This window comes from Motacilla alba, chromosome 1 (genome assembly GCF_015832195.1).
Source record: "Motacilla alba alba isolate MOTALB_02 chromosome 1, Motacilla_alba_V1.0_pri, whole genome shotgun sequence".
NCBI lineage: Eukaryota > Metazoa > Chordata > Aves > Passeriformes > Motacillidae > Motacilla > Motacilla alba.
In genome coordinates, this window is record NC_052016.1 from 66,029,265 (window position 1) to 66,049,977 (window position 20,713).

At 38.1% G+C, this 20,713-nt stretch overlaps 1 long non-coding RNA gene across 3 annotated transcripts; it reads left to right on the forward strand.

The window, feature by feature from the left end:
* The first annotated feature begins 227 nt into the window (after window positions 1-227).
* On the forward strand, window positions 228-19,679 carry LOC119708356. 3 transcript variants are annotated; one of them, XR_005259061.1, is made up of 5 exons: window positions 228-478; window positions 1,472-1,591; window positions 7,301-7,443; window positions 17,939-18,083; window positions 18,192-19,679. It is a non-coding gene; the product is annotated as an uncharacterized LOC119708356 (long non-coding RNA). The 3 variants fall into 3 exon arrangements; XR_005259060.1 differs by lacking the exon at window positions 7,301-7,443; XR_005259058.1 differs by lacking the exons at window positions 7,301-7,443; window positions 17,939-18,083; window positions 18,192-19,679 and adding an exon at window positions 4,027-6,893.
* Window positions 19,680-20,713: the final 1,034 nt, after the last annotated feature.

Here is a 20,713-nt window from a genome sequence, read left to right on the forward strand (position 1 = left end):
GCCAAGGCAATGTTACATGTGAAATATCCTTTGACCTGGATTTGGAAGAGTGTTGTGCAATTCATCAATCCACATAAAATTAAGGTCATCGGTATTTGCATTATCCAGCCTCTCCAGTCTCTTCATGCAAATCAAAAAGTCCCCAAACATTCCTACACCAAAGATTTCAAAATGCAGGCTGGTATTTATACTAAAGAATTGCAAAACTCCCATGGACAAGAGGGAAACAGTCTGTGACATGCCAGCTTTTCCTCTGTGAGTCTGTAATGCGTCTTATGATGGGCCAAACTAAGCCTCTTGCACTGCCTTTGCATGCACTGATCTAATGACACATTGCTTTACTGGGCTTGCAGATAAAGATGATTGTTAGATTGGGACAAACTGAGGATTTCCTAGGACTTTCTGCCTTTTTAAGCATTCGTGTTCCATATCCCATTTGGTGTAGGTTGATCAATGGTGAATAAATATTATTATAAAGGTAAGTAATAATCATTATGATAATGAAAATTTTATTATAAATAAGATCATATTACTATAAATAAATTACACTTTAATTAAACAAATTAGATTTATTTTTAAACTCATTTCATTTAAATCTCAAGTAAACTAATATCCCTACCACCATCATCTGTTAGAATTTGCCTATTTTCACCAGCCACAGAGCTTCCCCCTGGAAAACCTGTGCATCAAGCCTCCCTACAGATAACCTTGCAACCTAATCTAAGGCACCGGTGTCACAGGGAGAGTATGTGTTTCACTGCTGGCCACAGTGAGCTTTCTCTGCTGCTACACAGAGGACTTAATTTGAGGCTGTCAATCATCTTTCAGTCATAAAACCCACTTTTGTAATGAAGGGGTTATTATTCACATAATTCTCTGCTTTTCTGAACTTCTGTTTTTCCAAGCTCCTCATGCTACGTTATTACATCAAAGTTGATTGAAAGGAGTTAAATGGCAATCATTCAACTTTTAACGTTGCTGGAATCTCCAAGGACTGTGTTGTAGTTGCAGCATTTTTCCTCACTTCACTTTGAATCCTTGTAGACAATGCTTTCGCCAGTATTGCTGGTTAATCTGCCTTTGTTTCTCCAGCTCATCAATTTTTGTAATGCTAGTGGATAAAACACACAACAGGGAAACTGCACAATAGTTATTCTGCTGTCCAGCAGTATATACATGTTTACACACATCTATATATATACAGATATTGCCAAAGTGTCTAAAATCTTGGGGGATTTCTGCATCTTGTTTACAAACACATGTGTGAATGAGGTTTCTTTTGCCTGAATTTTTAGAAGAATTGACATTGTTATACCATGACATTTATGAGCACAATTATGAGAAGAACAAAGAAAGGGAGAACAAGAGGAAGCCATACATATTAGAAAAGACACATTACAATTACCATCACTGCATTAAATTTTGGATTCTGTTATGCCTTACACTGCTTTTGTTGTGTTCTTTTGTGTAGCAAGGCCACTAAATTAATAACCTGGCATCCAGAAGAGAAGCAAGGCAGAGACAGCAGCATCAAGTCACACAGAGAAGGGAGAATATGATGGGAGCCATGCATGTTCTTGGTAGCAATACGGTATTCAATCCAAATTAATTTACTTCAAAGTTGGAGCGCTGCATCTTTGAAAAAAAAGGGAAAAAGATTGAAATTTTTAAAGTAGCATGTATTTTCTGTGGTAGCTAGGCTCAATTGGAATGCCTAAACACAGACACCTATTGTCACTTCAGATATTTCCTGGTCCCTTGCTGCACCCCCTGTAGCCCTGAAGCTCAGATGATTCCTATATTACCTTGGCTCTCTCCTCATTGCCTTTTTGGTTACAACAGGCATTTCAAGAGGAATGGCAGCCCATTTTAGCTATAACAGAGTCTTAAGCTTTTTTTCATGTCACTTCAATCAAGAAATATTGCCACTTCAATTTCAAGATAAATTTTCACAGAACAGGGGTATGACATGATTTTTGGGGTGTGTGAGGATTCTCAATACAGTAGTGACTCGATGGGTGCTATTAGAAGTTTCAGGAATGCCGTTGTGCTTTGTGGCCATTGTTATATCCCTGTGTTTGCAGATTTCACATGCTAAACTGGAAACTCCATTGTACAGATTGAACTGAGGGTACACACACAGAGTTTCTATTTAAAACAGAAGTTACATTTTTTGGGTTTAATGTTGTTTAGCATGAGGATGTTGAAACATCATGTTAGTACCTGAAATAATAATTTGCTTGTACAACAGAAGTGTTGGTTTAAAGCTTTTAATTACTTTCTAACAGCATGAAAACCCACTGTTATTGACAGCAGTTGTGGGCTGAAATTGATTAATTTAAGACATATTTGAGAAAACTTGTGAACCTTATGTTGGTCCCACATTAACAGTCACAAATTTTAACCTAGCAGAAAAAATAAATTCTCACATAAATTTAGGACTCTGCCAGCTCAATCTTTCTTAATTATGGTTTGCTTACATTTTCCCCCACTTACTCAAGGTTCTATTTGAGAATTAAAGAGAGGTGTCTGACTATTGGTGTTCTCAGAGCATTTTTTCACATAGAAAAAGTTTGAATTTGAACATTTTATATTAAGCAGGTATTTATTGGAGATGTAGACATCTCTTGGAGTGGGAGCCAGAACTCCATCTACCTAACCCCCAAATAATTCAATTTTACCCAGCAAAGCTTGTATCTTTCCTTAGTTCATCTACTCTTTATAGGGCTTAGATAAGGCTTGCTTCTGAAAAAGAGTTTTATTATTTATCCTGTCTTTGGAGTATTGCTTTTTATAACTGAGAAAAAATTGTTCTTTTAATTTCTTCAAGAGAGTGTTGGTATTGTAGAATACATTAAAAAAAATAAATGTCCCTACATCTTAAGCTATACTAGTAAACAGAAGACCAATTTAATTTTGAAATTATATTTTTATAATTCATTTTATTACACTTCATCATGTTTTCAAGGGGCTTTGGTATTCACTGCAGTAGAACTGTTTCTTACCCTCTGGTAGATATTTTCAGTAGATATGAGATGAAAATTCATAATCAATGTCATAACATAACATCCCTGACAGTAGCATTTCTAAGATTGTCTATCCAGACATGATTTATCAGTATCGGTCTGTTTTAGGGTGCTATTGAATGATGTATCTTTGAACCCCACAAACAGATCCATTTCCAAGAGTCAGCTGCTTGTATACACTTTCAGTTGTGTAGATTTTTAGGGGAGGCAAAGGACTGAAGTAGCTTAATATGAAAATGGGAGGAATTATAAATATAATTCTTATTTTTTCCAATGGGTCTTTTGTAATAATTTGGTTGTTATTATTCTCTGTGTTGTCATTTGGCCAAGCTGTAAATCTGTTTCCCTGAAAGAGATTGTACCTGGCTCACTTCTACCAGCAGAGACAGACAGTAAAAAGCTTCACCTCTCTCTGGTGTGCGACAGCCAGTGTCACTGCTGGAAGAAGAGAGTTGTCACTGGTGTTAAGCTGGTCTTGGAGTGTCTTGTAGGCACATCACAAGTGAGCTGTGAAACCTGTACTGCCTTCCTGATTATACTGGATATAGAGTGCAAGTGCAGACCAGTTGGATTAAGGGCAATACCAGAATTTGTGACTTTTTCCAGAGACTTTCCTATAGAATAAATCCCTCCCCAGAGAAAAGGTGTGACATCCCACCGTTAAAGGGAAAGGAGCACTCAACATTAGCAAATACTCATGGTTAAAAGGAGCAACAAAAGTCAGAGGGTCTGCAAAACATCACAAAGTTTTATTAATAAATTACGTACTTGGCATGGAAATTGATGTTAGTCCCTGACCTAAGGAAGAAGGAAAGAAAGAAGAGAAAAAGAGATCACCAATCCTGATCCCAGCATTCATCCAGCTGATGGGATGTCCATGGTCCTGGGGTATCACCTGGGCCTGCTGGGGATACCTTTTTATAAATAGGGTTCCCCACCCTGAAGACAGGTTTCTCACCTTTTATGTGAATTAGTTCTCATGTAGTATCTATTCTTTCAGATCTTTCTGGAAATGGGTTGGAGAGCCTCGGGGGTCTTGGATGGTCATGACACGTCCCTACAGGCCATGCCCACTTCCTGGCCTCATTTCTGAACTTGTCCTGTGCTGTGTTTACCTCCAGGAACTTACCTCCAGAAAAAGATGTTTGTTCTGGAAAAGTGTTGCCCTATTTCTTCATGGCTTTTTTTCCCAGTCATATATTGCTCCTCCCCATTGCCTGTTGTTACAAATAATCCTTGGTTATTGTCCAAAATTCCTGTCTGTTATTACCAACAGCCCGTGGCTGGCTCCACAGACATCCAGCTATACATGTTTGGGACATGCACACTAACCCCATGTCTTTTGGGATTATATAAAAGGTTTTCCTCTAAACCCCTGGCCCTGAAACTGAATATGAAGTGCTTGCCCATGAAATATTACTGAATTACATTTTTGTAATATTATTGTGTTATATTATTTTCCCAAAATGCAGTTGTCATGAAAGAAAGATACTCTGTTTTGTGGTATGCTACATTCTCTTCCATTTCAGACATTTCTACACAAAATGCTATTTAATTTTTCTTACCCAGTGCTTCAGTGAGATTTGTGGAGTGACTGAGGACAATTGCATAAGTAAGAGCTCTTAGGATCAAAGCCTTTAAAATAGTCTGTGCTTGTTAAGTCATTGATGGAAGTCGAGTAGCACATACACAAAAAAAAAAGAAAAAAACAAACCCCCAAAAAAAGACACAAAGAACTGATTATGAGCAAGCCTCATTTGAAAGCAGGTGCTGTTGTAGTTATCCAGCAGAAGACTCAGTTCACAAGTTGTCCGTAGACTGCAGAAAAGAGAAGTTTTAATACAAAAAGATTGTCTCATTGACCCAGCTTGATCTGTGTTTCAAAGGCAAAGTTGTAAGAGTACTACAATAGGCTTCACATATTGATCAGTACAAGGAAAGAATGACATAGCTCAGCCCATAACATTGTTCTTTTTTTGTTTTACCTTTTATCTCCTGCCCCTACTTCTTTTCAAGGTAAGAGAAAAGTTAGAGTTAGTTCATCTTAAAGAGATTAGACTTCCTACTCAAAATCTGGAAAAGATGCTAAGAAATCACTGGTAACCTGTAAGTGTTTATTTTTGCTTTTTGTATGTTTGAGTTCGCACAATTAATACATGTTTCTAAATGAGAAGGAGACCATTAAAACAAGAATTAGAAATGCCTCTTTCTTTCCTTTTTTCTTTCTCTCATACATGACACACAGAGACACACATTAGTTTTGCAAACTGAAATGAATATGGACATCACTGCAAATAATCTCTCAGTTCCTCATTTTCCATTTTTGTGAGGAGAATGAAATCAATTTAAAAAGACTAACAACAGACCGTTGTCCCATGAGTCACAACTAATTTTCTGATACGAATGAAGGAATTCTATATAGTGAATAGTGGGGTGTGTTGGAAAGATTTTAATGACCTAGTTTGGGTGTTTGTATGTGGCAATGCATGAATTATATAGGTCAGCCTCAGCAAAACCAGATGTCTTATCTACCAAAGGTTGTACTTGCAGAAATCAGAGAGAGGAAATGTAAAATTATTTTGTAAGAAATCTCTAATTTATTTGCCTTGCTGCTAAAATGGCTGAATGTTGAATGTTGACTTAACTAACCTGTACTTATTCATCCACCCAGTAGAATTTGCAACATCAACATTAGGTCCCTTAGACAATGAAGAAGAATGATCAATTAAGCATGGGTTGCACCAAAGACAGCGTGACTTGTTACTAGAAAACTCAGACAGTTAATTACTAGAAAACTCACATATTTATTACAGCTTCATTAGCTTCACCCAGGAAAAAAAACCAAAACCAAATAAAAACCCAAAACAACCCGACCAAACAGTTTTAAACCTTGCTTGCATTTACCAAGCTTCTCTGACCCTCTCAGACCTCTTTCCTACTGTGGAGGATGGCCAGGTCTTTATCCTGCTTGTAAGTTTGACAGCCTATCTTTGAAAGATCAAAAGTAATTCAGGCCTTTATCACTGCAGTGCAGGAAAAAGAGATGCTATTTCATTTCATTTTTATGTTCCAAAAGGACAAAATGACCACCCTAATAAACTTTTGGAACAGAGTCAGGTTTTCTTAGATGGGGGCAGAAATTGAATTAAAATCTCAAACATTTAAAGGAGCATTCCTGGTAGAATTGGTGGATCCTTATAAAGCTGGGAAGGCAGATAGGCAGTATTGGGATATTGGGACACAAGACAGGGGATGGACTTTGGACCTGGTTAGCATGAGAGATTTCATAACAGGATGCCTTGGCAATAACAAACAGAACTTTGAGGATTAAATAAAAATTGCAAGAAGATTCAATCAGACTGACTTACCGGAAAAATAAAATTACTTCTGCAAGCAAGAGATGTGTAAAATGTGTAAGTTTGTTTCTGTGATCTTTAACCCAGTCATTGAGGTAAAACATTGCTAGTCTTCCTAGAATAAATACATAAACAGTTGTACTCTGCAATAAATTTGTATTCTTTTACCACCTCGAAGTCTTCCCCGTCTCTCCTCATCACTGATAGGCAGAGAACCCTTCAGTGTGGTTGAGACTGGGCTTGTCATGTTGGCCTTGTTTGAGTCATACTGGGCTTGTTTAAAAGCAGAACTGCATGTGACAAAGGAGCTTTGTGTGTGAAATCATGGATGGTTCAAAAGCCTGAAGACTGTGTGTACATCCCTGTTTACATACCAACTAGGTAAAGGCTGGAGGACTTGTATTTGGACAGGAAACATGCCAGTGGCCATGACATGATTGTATCTTTTCTAAATTTTTTATGAAAGTACTACCTGGTCAAAAATCACCCCAAGACTCTATAGAAAGATATGTGAAAATACTGTTCTTTCCATCTGTATTTTCATGTGAAATAAATATAGCCATCTGTGACAAATAGCTCTTTTCCATAAAGAAGTCTTTCCTGTGGAACCAAGCACATGAATTAAATAATTACTCATTTGGGATCTTAGGATCCTCCCCCCACCCTGGCTCCTTTTTTTTTCCCAGTGGCATATAGCTTGGTTTCAAGGTCTGCAAGTCCATCAGACTTTTGACATCAAAGCTGTTATGTTTCCATTCCTAATAGATTTATTTGACTTATTGTTTGCAAGAAAAACAAAGCTATGCAATTCAGTCATTATAAAAGGTCATTATTAATTTATTCCTGTTGTGCTAGAACTTGATAGTCTTGTCTGTGTGTTTAAAATGCCTTTGTATCTTGTTCTTTGTTATCTCCTAGGCATGTAATTTAATTAACACATGTACACTGCTTTGAAGATGTAAGCGGTATATAAATGCTTAAAGAACCAAATTAAGGCTTTCACAGGTGAAACAGTGGGGCAGCAGCTGGGAAGTACAACATACAAGCAGCAGTGCTTGAAGGTAATTACTTCTGCAAAGGATGGCAGTAAGTCTAATCCCCCCCAAATTGCTGTGGGGAACAAAAGAAACCATGTCAGCCCTTGAAAAAGCACCTGGCTTTTGCTACCATCTAGTGATGAAGAGTCAGGTGCTTGCTGCTATTCAATCTTCTTAAATACAATGGATGATTTCTCATGGTGATTTTGCCATGTAATCCTTGGAATGAAGAAGGAAGGTAACACAGGGGAGCATAATACTTGTGCATTTAGGCCTGTATTGTGACAACTATTAAAACGGGAAGAAAATGGATTCATTAAGTTCATATGAATAAACACATTCATGCCTCAATTATGGATAGCACTGAGTAAGGGATAGGTGATATTATATAATCTCTCTTAGTGAGCTGTACTTCTTGTCAGAGTTATTTTATGAACAAGGCTCGTAAATAGCAAAACTGCTTTAGAACTTCAGCTGGTCAGAAGTGTTAGTCCCATAATACCACCATAATATGTCTTACATGTGGTATCCAAAGAGCTTAGATAAGAAAAATTGGAAAGAAATTAATTGGCTTAATTGGGACTCAGTAGCTTTCTGAGAGTTTACAGTTAGGGGAAAATTTTAATCAGCAAGGGTGGAGTCAGCTACCTAAACAAAGACATCTGCATCCATTTGAAATTCTTTATCTTTACCTGGGCTAGCAGATATGGTGTAAGCCCGATGAGGGACACGTGCCCTTCCAAAGCAGCAGTTAAAAGTTCAGGAGAGCTTTGATCTGCCAGTCTTACCTGCCAGCCCTGAATGCATGCTAGATGATGTTAGGATGTTTCAGAGGGCGTTGGCTGACTATGTTTATGCAACTGAATCCCTTCTATTCAATTTACAGGTCACTAATCTCTCTTCTTCTGGAACATTTACATGCAGCATACATCAACCCAGTGCCACAAATATTAGTTACAGACTGCATTAAAAAATGAGATTTCAACTAAAAGAAAATAAAATTGCCCCAATGCATATTTCAGGTGGAATTCCCTGCCAATGAATAGGTTCATGCCATTTTGGCTTTGACAAGCACTTTGTAGTTGTCATGACTTCTTATGACATCCCACAACAAAGTTCAGCCAATTAACACTGATGCCAGACTGTATATATAATACAGGAGAAGATTTTTCTTTTTCAGCTGGAAACTCTTCCTCTGCATTTTATTGTGATCTCAAAATTTGTTACCTTGTGTGGGAACATTTTCACTTTTCTGTATTTGCTTTATCTTCTTTTGGATGGAGGTGCGGAAGAATCTACAAATCAGCATATTTATCACTCTGACTGACATGTTCACTTCTGATGGGTTTTATCTTGCACATGCTTATTATATTATTCACAACGGGAACCTTATTATGAAGTGGATGAATGTGACTATTCATTCAAAACAGATGCACATTAAGTGACAGTCACTGAGTCATTGCCTTTTATATGACAAGGAAATCAGTACAAAGTTGGCTTTCCTTTGACACAGTTACATCAGTCAGTTTGCAAAGGATAGCTATCCTTTAGTACCAACAATATCATCCGGTTTCTACTGTACAGGTTGCTGTTGCCATGATGTCCTACCTTGGTTTTGTTGATGCTGTTGTTATTTGTACAAGAACCACCAGATATCACAAAGCAAAACTCATTATCAGCTTTCTTAGGCTGCAGTGCTCTTTCCTTTTCTGATAAACAGGGAACAGACAGAAGAGTTCATCTTTTATACAAATATGTAAAGCTCTGTTGCCACTAGTCTTCCAGCTTTGACTTTCATTCTAATTGCCACAGGAAAACAATTTACAGATTTTAGCTTTTTTTTTTTTTTCCCCTCTAGGAATGTGTAAATTTTCAAATTCAATTGTTATAATGATGAACACGTGTTGAAGAAACATACTAAAAGAAGCATATACCTGTCAGGGAATTTTTTTTCAGTATATCTGAGTAAAATCTATTATAATCACTGTATCTATTTTTCAAAGGCAACAGAACAACAAGGCATTTCTAGAATTGCAGTTAATGATGACAGTTGAAAGATATAATAGTGTGTGAAAAAGCCTATATGTAGAGTCACATTTTTCTTTTTATTGCTAGCTCAGTTTATCTTGCTTATTCTCTTGATGAGCCTGTGTAGTTTTAGTTCCTGTAGAGGCTTGAGTGAAATTAAGGAGGCACTGTTATGTTGTTATCATCAAAAAATTGAGATTTTTCTAGAAGAAAGTCCCCCCAATGCCAACATACCAGCTTTTACAAAGCTCTGTTTGCTGTCATGTACACAAATGAAATTCGATTCTAGCAGTTCACAGAATTTGGTTTCTTTTTCACTTCTGTAGAAATAAAAAGATCAAATGTATGTACAAGATCTACAAGTAATCCATCTATATTGCCTGCTGCCTGAATAGGTTGACTAATGATTACTGATGATTATCTGCTTGGAAAATAATGGGCAAATTTCCCTTCCTAACTTCTGTGACTTCAGGCTGCCCTGTTTTAATTATAACACATTCAAACCAGACTCAACAAAGAACTAGTAGATGTGCTAAAGGGAGAAATCCTCCTTTGGTCAGGTGTCAGACTATTACTATTATTTATTTAAGTAGTTCTAATGTGACAGTCTCGACCTACTGAGTTTTTTCTTCTGCTAATGGCTGTGAAATTGAAACAATTCACTAGGTATTTAGACTGTCATTAAAAAAATGCCCAAGAATGCCAGACTGTCATTAAAAACATGCCCAAGAATGCCAGAATGGAGTTTATGTCACTGCAAGCTAATTAAGAGTTGCTTTGCTGCACTGTTCACAGTGAAAAGCCCATAAAGCCCTCTTGCAACAAGTTATTGTACTCGGAGAACAAAACCAAGGTAAATTCATTTCAGCCACTCCATGATTGGTTTTGAGGATATCAGACAAAATCTTTAACCTGAACATCAGTGGAGGTTTCTTGTTCAAGGGGATTGTACTTGAGCGCATAGTCCCCCTGTCACATTTCTTTAAAACATCATGAACTGACAGTCCCCACAGTGAGAAACTCAGCTGATGCAATGTGAACATTGAATATCACTGGAGTGTCTTGGGTTGCGAAGGTATGCTTGGGGTGCTGAACACAGCCAGTAGAGGAAGGAGCTGCAGGTCCTGAAATAACATGCATTTCATTTGTGAGCTTTTAAAGGTAATTTCTCCTGCATCCCTTTTCTTTCTTTTCTCTCCTTTCATCTTTTTTTGCTTTTAAATGTAATTAATTTACACTTGTAAATTTTCTCTTTTCAGCGTAAGTGATGCTATTTTGGGACTTAATCAAGCATTTGTCAAGTGCTTTATTGATGAAAGACAATATAAAGGCTTTCTGAAGCATGTGCAGATCCACAGAAGTAAACATTTAACAAGCAAACAGTCTTTAAGGATACTGATGTAAGACAGGGACAGGAGCATAGGTGTTGAAATCTGCTCAGCAGTGCAAGGAGCCATTTGGGAGGCAAGTGTGCACAAAGACAGTAAGGACGGACCCCTTAAACTGCTACTCCCAGTTTCCCATTTGGTCTCAGAATCTCACCAAACCTTCCCACCTTCCTCCTATCCCTTCCCTCCCACCTCCCCCCTGTGTTAACCAGGGTCCTGCTAAGCAGCACAGCTGCAGCCTTTCTCAGACTGCAGGCTTACAGCTGGCCTTGGCTCCTTCATAATTCCATTCCTCTTTCTCCAGCCTGTTTGGAAAAGCATTCGAAGAAAAATTTATGCTTATGGCCAAAGAGCAGAGACAACAGGAATAGAGGTGCTATGCTACTGGAAAATGGACCAAGAGACCTCTCCTCAGTTACAACCTTTCCTCTCTTGTCCCTCCAGTGGCAGTGACAACTTTCCTTTCCTCCCTCTGTCTGCAAAACCCTGGATCTTGCTCCCCAGGTCTCCAGAAGCCACCTCACTTTCTGTTGCAGCCCATGAGTGGGTGGAGAAGGATGAGTCCAGTTTAGTGCTTACACGGCTGCTCCTCATTTGGTCCCTGGGCCTGTGGGCTAGCAGATGGACTACAGTGACTCACACCCTCACGTATTCACATGTCAAGCAGGGATGAAGAATTTAGCACAAGGTGCAGAGGGCTGAGCATTATTCCTTTTAACAACCTGGAATAATTTTTCAATTTATTCAAGCTGTCCTCTCTGAAAGTAAACTGAACAATTAAAGGGCATTCACTTATTTTTCATGCACCGAAAGTATGAATTTTTCATTACGTTCCAATTCACATTTTTTTTCCCAGCTTCATTAACTGTCTAGTGTGAACTTTATTGTCGACACATTCGAACGCTTTAACTAGCTGGTGTGTTTGGGGGAATATATTTTGCAGATTCTGTCTTCTCTTCCTCTCTGCACAAATCTTGTTATTCTCTGAAAGGGAAATGAGAAAGAAAGGCAAGAATAAATAATAATCAAAAAACGTTTCTTTTCAGGCAGCAACACTCAGCACTCCGCTGCAGACCATGCTGTGTAGGATCTTGTAAAGCTTGATTGGAAACATGTTATCATATTAAAAATGTGTATATCTCCTCCATCCCCCACTCCTCCCAGCTCCTACAATTAACCAAATCATGGGTTTCAAGGGGATTTTCCCCTGAGAAAAACAGCTGTGTTCTCTGCTAAGGTTGCTTTTCCTGTAGAGCCTCAAAGACAGGAGTTTTTAAGACCTTATTAAAGACAAAGTCAGAGCAAATAGACTGGCAGTGTTATGGCCATTTCAGGTGAAAATGACAGGTCCTTTCAGAGTCTCCTCTGGGGGTGTGTAATGAAAACTATTTGGGAGATATTCCTGTCGTGAATGGCCTGCTGCCTAACTCAGATCTATTGCAGCAGTTCAGGGATGAAATAGAGAGAGACCTGACCCGATTAAACCCTGGCAGCACCCCGCTACCAACAACATGCGCCCTAAGCACTGCCCCTGCACACAGGCGTGCCCGCGCACTGCTGATGTTGAGGGTTGTGTTTACAAAGTCACTGAAGTCAGCGTGATGTTGGACAGAGGCAGGAACAGTCTATTCCAATCTAATGCACAAAAGGACTGTCACACAAGAGGAGGAAGATTACATTCAGTTGCGGTGTAGCTGTGAAAGTGAGCTATTAACTCTAATACAGCCTTTTTTTTTTCCTTTGGGAAAGCTACAGAGACATGGTATTAATCCTGTGAGTGTCAGAAAAAGCGGTAGCAAGCAGGGGAGGGTTGCTGAGACCTCCAGTCAGGGTGTTGTGACGTGAGTGCAGCTCTCCCTCTGGAGCTGGCAGCTGCTGCCCTCTGTCCTTCTCCACCTTTTAATGCTAATCTTTTAGGGGCTCCTCTCATTCAGACATGTATATACTCTGTTGCAAGTCTAGTTCTGTGTCCTAGCAAGTGGGGAGGGAGAAAAAAGGAGGTTTCTGAAATAAAGCCAACTGATAGTGCTGAGATTTTGGCATCAAATGTTTTTCTTTTGGCTGTTTATGATGATGGCATCTGGCTAATTAGGAAACATCAATGCTGCAAGGACTTGAACTTTTAGCATACTCAGTCTGGGACTGCTTAAATCTTAGTCTGGGGTTGCTTGGTCTTCTAATAAGTGCCTGTCACTGATTGCATTTTAACGTCTGTGCCTTTGTATTTTACTTGGGTAAGCATTTCTGAAGTTTGGCAAAAACCTGACGAGTTCGTAGGACTGGTTCCTCAAATGGTCCCTTCCTTTGCCATTTCTTAGATATTTCATTGTACCGATTCAAGCATTAATGTCTGCCAAGAGGGAGATTGAGGGAGGGTTAATGACCAAAGAAAATGCATCCTTAAAACACTGTATTTGTTTTGGACTTCCTAATTCAAAAAGTGCAGACTTCGTCAGACTTTAAGCATCTGTCTCTGGTGGCACTTCTGAACAGCATTTTGACTCACAAGTCAAACCCTGAGGGCAACTCTGCTTGTTTGGGACATGCATTTTGAAACACAATGTTTCCTAGTGTCTGAAACATAACCTGAATGAGATTAATCTGAGTGCAATTTAAAAGTGTAGAAAAGTTTGAAGAACAGAATGATGATTAATTTTTCTGTCATAGAAGTATTCTCATAGGTCTCTGACCCAAGCCCTCCTCCTATTCTAAGGTCCACCAAGTAAGAGATGGCAGAAGGTGACAGTCACATAGTAAAGTTCCTGGCTTTTCAGGTATTTATACTGGTATTAACTTTTCTTTCTTGTTTAAATATCACTTGCTGTTTTAGATGGGGTCTCTGGAATTTTAAGGGGATCTCAAATTGGCCAGGATTTAAGCACATTTTATGAGGATTATATTTCCCACTGTACATTTTGGAGTAGTTCAATGGAGCTTTGGAGATAGGTCTATTACAAAATACTCACTTGTTAACTTCAATATTTATATTGCCCCCTGGATACATCATCTGAGTTAAGGATCTGCAGTGACAGCTTATCTATCTATCTGTTGGAAAAGACAAGTTTTAATTATTAAAGTTTTTTGATGAAGCTCATGTGTTATTATTACCATTTCATAGCAAAATACTAAGCCCATGGAAGTTAGAAGTAGAACTAGGCACTGAATTCAGATCTTTGGAGTTTTGCTTTGCAGAAATAATCCTGTTCAGATGTATAAATAGACACTTTACAGTTGATGCGTAAATTCCCTGAGAACCTTAAAAAACTTGATATTTCAAAGTCAAATTCCACATTTCAGCATGAATGTGTGATAAAGAAGTGGGAAGAGCAAGAAAAAAACATGTCATATTAACTGGAAGAGTTTACCTCTGACATTTGTGGAACCTGTATCTGACTCAAATGCTGTCATGAATGAATGAATTTACATTTTAGGCAAATGTTGGGAAGAGTATTTGTATCACAGCATATGGTGAAATGAGCAGTTTCCTCCATGTGCTCAGGATGGGGAAGAAGAGGTTTGTGAGAGCTTGATTTCAGGCAGCACTGGTTGGTCAAGGCCCTGCGGGCTGCAGGGCTGAGCATGTGCTCTCTCTTGGGATCTACCAGTGCAACCCTCACAGGACAATATCTTTTTTATCTTGTTTTCAGTTGGGTTGCTCAGAAGTAACTAAGGGCAAAAATTGGACTGCAGTATTTTTATAACTGGAAATTATGCATGTTGCGAAAAAAAGACAGCTTTTTTTTTTTTTTTTTTTTTTTTTTGTACACAGTTGAATCGGCATACTGGCAGTTGGAAAAAAAACCAAACAAACCATCCTTGTGTGAGAAAATAAGAAATCTTCCTTGGGTGTCTCTGAGGGAGAATAAGCACAGAGCCCCCTGAAGTTGTTTTTACAAAGTCAGTTTTCAGCACAGAAACACACTTTAACCCCAAATTGGTACAAAAGGCTGTGCCAAATTACATATACACTATCTGAATAGGGAAGTTGTGCTCTAATTGTTGGATATAAGCTTGACTGCCTTTGAATTAACAGTTAAAGCTGCATTCATTAATCTGAACAGGGAAGAGTGGGCAGACTGTCACAACATACCTCAGTTCAGTAGTTGTGCAGAGCAGGTGAGAGGATGCTAACTGCTTACACAGGGAAGCAGCTGATCTCCATCCGTCCCATCACTTAATGAGGAAGAGAAAGACAACCAATTGCAATATCCAGAGAAAGATTTACCATATATCTGAAGGTTCAGAGTCCCAACAGGCAGTATATGACCTATAATTACCCAGAATGATTTGTCTTAATGCTTTTAAATGCTTTACTAACTCAAGAACTACAAAGGATAGAATTCATAAATATATTAAAGTCCATTTGCTGTACACACAGCTTCCGGGGAAAAAGAAATTCCTTTGCGAAATAAGCATGAAATTCACTATTGTGGTCTTTGCAGGGCAGTCAGGATGAGGGGAGAATCTTGATTCCATGTTTCAGAAGGTTGATTTATTATATTATGATATATATTATATTTAAAATGCTACATTAAAACTATACTAAAAGAATAGAGAGAAAGGAATTATTAGGAGGCGATATAAGAGTGGAAAAGAATGAATAACAAAGTTCTTGTGACTGACCAAAACAGTCTGGACAGGTGGACTGTGATTAGCCATTAATTAAAAACAATCACATGGGACTAATCACAGATCCACCTATTGCATTCCACGGCAACAAATAGTCATTCTTTACATTTTATTCTTAAAACCTCTCAACTTCTCAGGAGAGGAAAATCCTGACAAAAGAATTTGCATAAAATATATCAGTAACACACTACTTTTGAAGAAAACTTTGGGAATGGCAGTGCTAAATCGAAAAGACTTAAAACTAGGGATGGGGTAACGTGAGACAAAAATTTTTGGCAAACAGGAGTTGATTAAGGTTTATAAAACTGGATCAAATCCAATTTCAGTGCCTACTGAAATTTTCACTTCCTCTTTGTGTTTTTTCTTTTTTCCCCTCAGGAGATAGGTTACGGGTTAACAGATTCAGAATTGAATATTTAACTTTTTTTTATTTTTGAAACTTTTAAACTTTATATTTAACTTCGTTCAGAAGATGAATTTAACTTTTAAATGGTATTGGTTTTGAATAGAAGCTGCTGTAGTGTATGAACTGTGGCACAAAATCTCTGGGAAATATTGCTGGAATAGCATAAGATGTTACAGTCTTCAGTTATCTGTCCAATCTCTTTCCAGAGGATACTGCCCTCATGGAAATTGGTATAAAGGAATTGCCAGTAGTCCACCTACACGGCTCTATGCTCTTGCATGTTAGTTAAATCCAAGTTCACCAGCACAGAGAGCTAAAACCAGTCAGGCTAGAATACTTAAGCTGTGCCTTTTGCAGACTTTATTATTGAGATGATGTCTGCCAGCAGAGACGTAGGTGTTGGAGTTATTTGAGTCAACAACATTTTAAATACAGCCAGACTTATAAGAGGTAGCACATAACAACCTTGAGCTTTTTTGTTGTTGTTTTTGGTTTTGTTATTTTTGTTTTTGCCTTAGTCTTGCCTACTGACAATGTTGTGGAGTGGGATGAAGCAGAGGCAGCAATTCTGTATATAATCATTGTGAGAAAGAGCATTCATCTGAAAGAAATTAAATGGTTTCTGCAAGTATATCTCAACTGGAAGTGTAGTCACAATTGGAAACAACTTGGAAATTGCTGATCATTACAGTCTTTTAAACATTAATTCTGAGAGTTGTATGCTGGTGTGAATGCTTGTGCAAATCACCTGGGACTTCAAATGACCATTTCTTTGTGCTATCACTGATTCTCCACTGAGCTGAAGCAACGACCTTCAAGAGTGATACATAAAATGAACCTTAATAAGATGCTTAATTGTTTTCAGGTTTCCTACATTAATGTTGCTAGTTACCTAATCAGGGACCAGCTGTACCATGCCTCTCCTATTTTTGTGTGAAGCTCACCTGGGAAGAAGCCAGAATATTGGGGGAAATTATGCGAGCTAAAAGACAACTCTTGGCAATGAGATGAGGAATGAGAGATCTCACACAGGGCAAAGTCAGTGAGATCAGCCATGTGGAATCACCATCTTTTCAGTACAAATTGAATATTTTCTGTCTTCATTTTCCTTTACAAGAGAGGCTTTGTAAAATTTCCTCTCACTGACAGAGCTTGGTTTATAGTTTCTCACTGTAGCTGGATCTGGATAGCCTGGAGATAAACATTATATGAAAGAAAGGAGGTTTTCCAATCTATCTGAATAAAGCACTGGTGAAACTTTCATGAGAAAACATATGCTCCTTTATAAGGAATTTGTATATATCTCAGAAAGACTGCCTGCTTCTGAATGTGGAAATAACACAAGTAATATATACTATGCCATTTCCTGGTTTGAGATTAATAGCCCACAGTCAACATGTAGTCTAGGACCTATTTTTGTACACACAAAATAATGCCTCCTTGCATGAAGCATGAGGCATGAAAAATCTTGCTTCTTATTGAGATTTTTTTTTGCCATAGAATTCTCTTCCCTAGCTGTACAAGGAAATTGAGCTGTGAAGGAAATTTGTTATTATTGCTGTGCCATACTAAGTCTGGAATATCAAGAGTCCCATATCAGATTTTGTGGACTTTGGATCCACCTTATCACAGATATGTTGGTATCTTCTCTATTAATTCCCATAAATATCCATTAAAACAAGACTTATCTGCACTTGTGATGGAACACAATTCTGTGGTGTGCACAGGACTATGCTGCCTGAACTGCATTTCACAGCAGCAGCTCCTTGGCTCCTTACTCACTGCCACCAAAAAGTACTGCTTATTCTGATACTCAGCCAAGCTGAGTGTTGTTTACCTTGAGATGCCTGTGAGAAAGATATGTCCATCTTTTAAATATCCGTTAGGTAGTTTGGGATCTCAATACCTAGGCAATATGGACTCCTTGAATTGAAATGAGTAATTTAACTTGCAAACATTCATAAAAAATAAAGCAAAGGATGAATAAAATGTTGTCTATTTGAACTTGAAAATAGTGTTTATATTTTCCTCATACTTGTTTAAATTTCTTGTTTATTTCTTGTTACAGAGCAAACATGGAATTCATAAGTCCTTGAGCATTTTCTGACTTTTTCTCAACCAGTGACCACCACTTTTACTTCAGGCCTAGAAGGTGTCATTATGTCCAAAGTTTGCTGACTAAGCAATGTTCACACCAGGAAAACAAGAATTAGGTGAGGTTATTATGATAAAAATTGACTGATACATTTTATAATCTTGTGAAATAGACTCTTTTTCCTGTCTGTATCTGTCTTGACCTCCATTATGCTTTTCCTCTACAGGTACCTATATAGAATCATAGAATGGTTTGGTTTGCAGAGGACCTCAAACCACAGATCATCTAGCTCCAGCACCTTCCATTAGACTAGGTTACTCAGAGCCCCATTAACACATAGGTAACGCCAATAGGTATCTTATCTATGGACTAGCAACATGAAACAGAACAGAGAGAGCAGCGCGTGTTTTATTCATTCTGGAAGTAAAAGAGACAATTTCTGAAGTCAAAGCCTACGTGCTCAGCTGTGCATTGTATATTATCTTCATTAATCTACCGTAACAGAGCAGGAGTGGAGTGGTGAAGCATCCCTATTCAACCCTCAGATACACTTCTTGAGCATAATGAGTGAACACAGCATCCACTACTCCTATTTGTATTCCTGCCTGCTAGTTGGAAAGTAGGGAAAAGGAATAGGTCTACATACATGAAGACAGATGTGTAAGCACACATCTGTATTAGGCATTAAGTGATTTAGAGAAATGGCAAAATATGCCAGTTGTATTACTCATGTCTTTACATATATTCCCATGTAATTTTTAGAGATCTAGAAGCAACATGTTGGTATAGATTTTGATTTTCAAACTGAATGTTGAGTGGATGATGGATTCCATGCTGTGCTTGGACACAGTTCCCAGCTCCCTCCTACTCTGTGAGAAATGACTGCAATCATAAACCCATCATGTAATGAAGACTTCAGTAGGAGCAGGAAACACTACCACACCAGGAATTTGCAGGACATCTGGTAAATCAACAACATTATCACAAACATCATGGCCAGCAGCCTGAGCTGTAGCAACAGTATATTCATTTTCCAAATGTTCCAACAGAGAAAGAGACTCAGACCATTCCCACTATACACCAGATGGTTGATTGGGAAGCCAATATCTTCTCTATGCACAGAAGCTTACTCTTCCATCATTTTGCATGAGGACCAGATATTTTATTAGAGACAGGATTTTCTCTGGCCTATGCTCTGCTGAAGAAATATATGTAGTGTATAGCATACACACCACAATATGGGTAACTGCAAGATACTGGAAGAAGTGTCCTGGCAGGCCACAAACATGAGAAACCTCTGTGGCAAACTGCCTCCCTTTTCATTTTTAATGATGTTAAACATATTGAAAGTGAACTACAATGCATTAAATTGTATTAAATATGACACAATATCAAAGCCACATGAAAATGAATCAATCTGTCATGCAGTGGTGTCAGAGAGCCACAAAACAAGTCTAGTGATGTAGTAACTCTAGTGCATAGTGGGATGATAATTTAGGCTCCAAGTAATTAGCATAACACAATTTCTAGTGCCTTAGTCAAGAAAAACTGTCTGCAAAAGTCAGTGCAAGTTTTGCCTTATTGAATATGTACTTCAGATAAAACCTGGAAACAGAAAGCTGAATTGACTTTGAGTGTTGACTTTGCAAAGTGCTCTCAAAATCATAATAGTGAATTTGTCTACAGAGAGGAAACAACTCTTTGTATTACTAAAACTTCCAGACTTGCTTTCAGTCTGATAATAAAGGTTTTGATGTAAACCTTTTGTCTTTCTTCTCTTTATCTCTGTTTTAGCTGTAGTTGTAAATCACTGGATGGCTTCCTAGCTTCATTAATCCACACTTTGTCAAATGCCTTATAAAAGACAGGAATTTTCTTAAAGCTGTTGCAGTCTTCTGTGAAACCAAAGAGAAATATAACATTTTTATATGATGGACATATTCCTATAGTTTTTAAAACACTAAGTTATTCTTTCCTTGCAAGTTCACCCTTGACCCTAATGTTCCCATTACTAGTGTGTGTGTCAGACTGTTGTTTTTCAGGAATCATCATCAGCAATGGTTAAACCTCTGCAAGGGGCTAGGAAAATACATTGTCCTATTATTTTTTAATTCTCCTAGAGTTTATCAGGTGAATTCTAGTGATATATTTGAACAAATATTTGAATTTAAGCAGTGGTTTTAGCCTGTGTGTTGAGAACATGCCATCTGCTTGATTTGACATCCCTAAGAAAAATCAAGAGGAGCTTGGTAGAGTTTGAAAGCTACATTCTCTGAAGTGCCCACACCTTGTGAGCATTACTGGTCAAGAGGCACAGAGGATGGGTTGGATTTTTCACGAAACTGCTCTTGTTATCAGTTAGATGAATCAGGCTGGCTATTGGGGCTGGATCATGGAGTGACATGTTTCATCCACCACTTGTGCAATTGTGCATGCTCACTCAAAAAAATCCAAATGGACACCTATGTACTCACACATTTTACTAAGAACCTATGCTTCCTTTCATCATACCAAATTTTTCAATTTCACTTCGTCTCTTTAAACCCTGACTGTGTAAAGCCACATTGATATGCTTAACTTAAGAACGGTAAAGCCACTGAAGCAACAGAACTGACGGATGTAAAATTTTAAGTATGTTTGCAGGATTTAGCACTAACCTTTAAGTCTGAGATCTCTAAATTTGGAAGCCTAAGAGTTTCATGACCTTCCAAGCATGGATTATCCTTATTTTCTGCAGAAGTGGTTCTA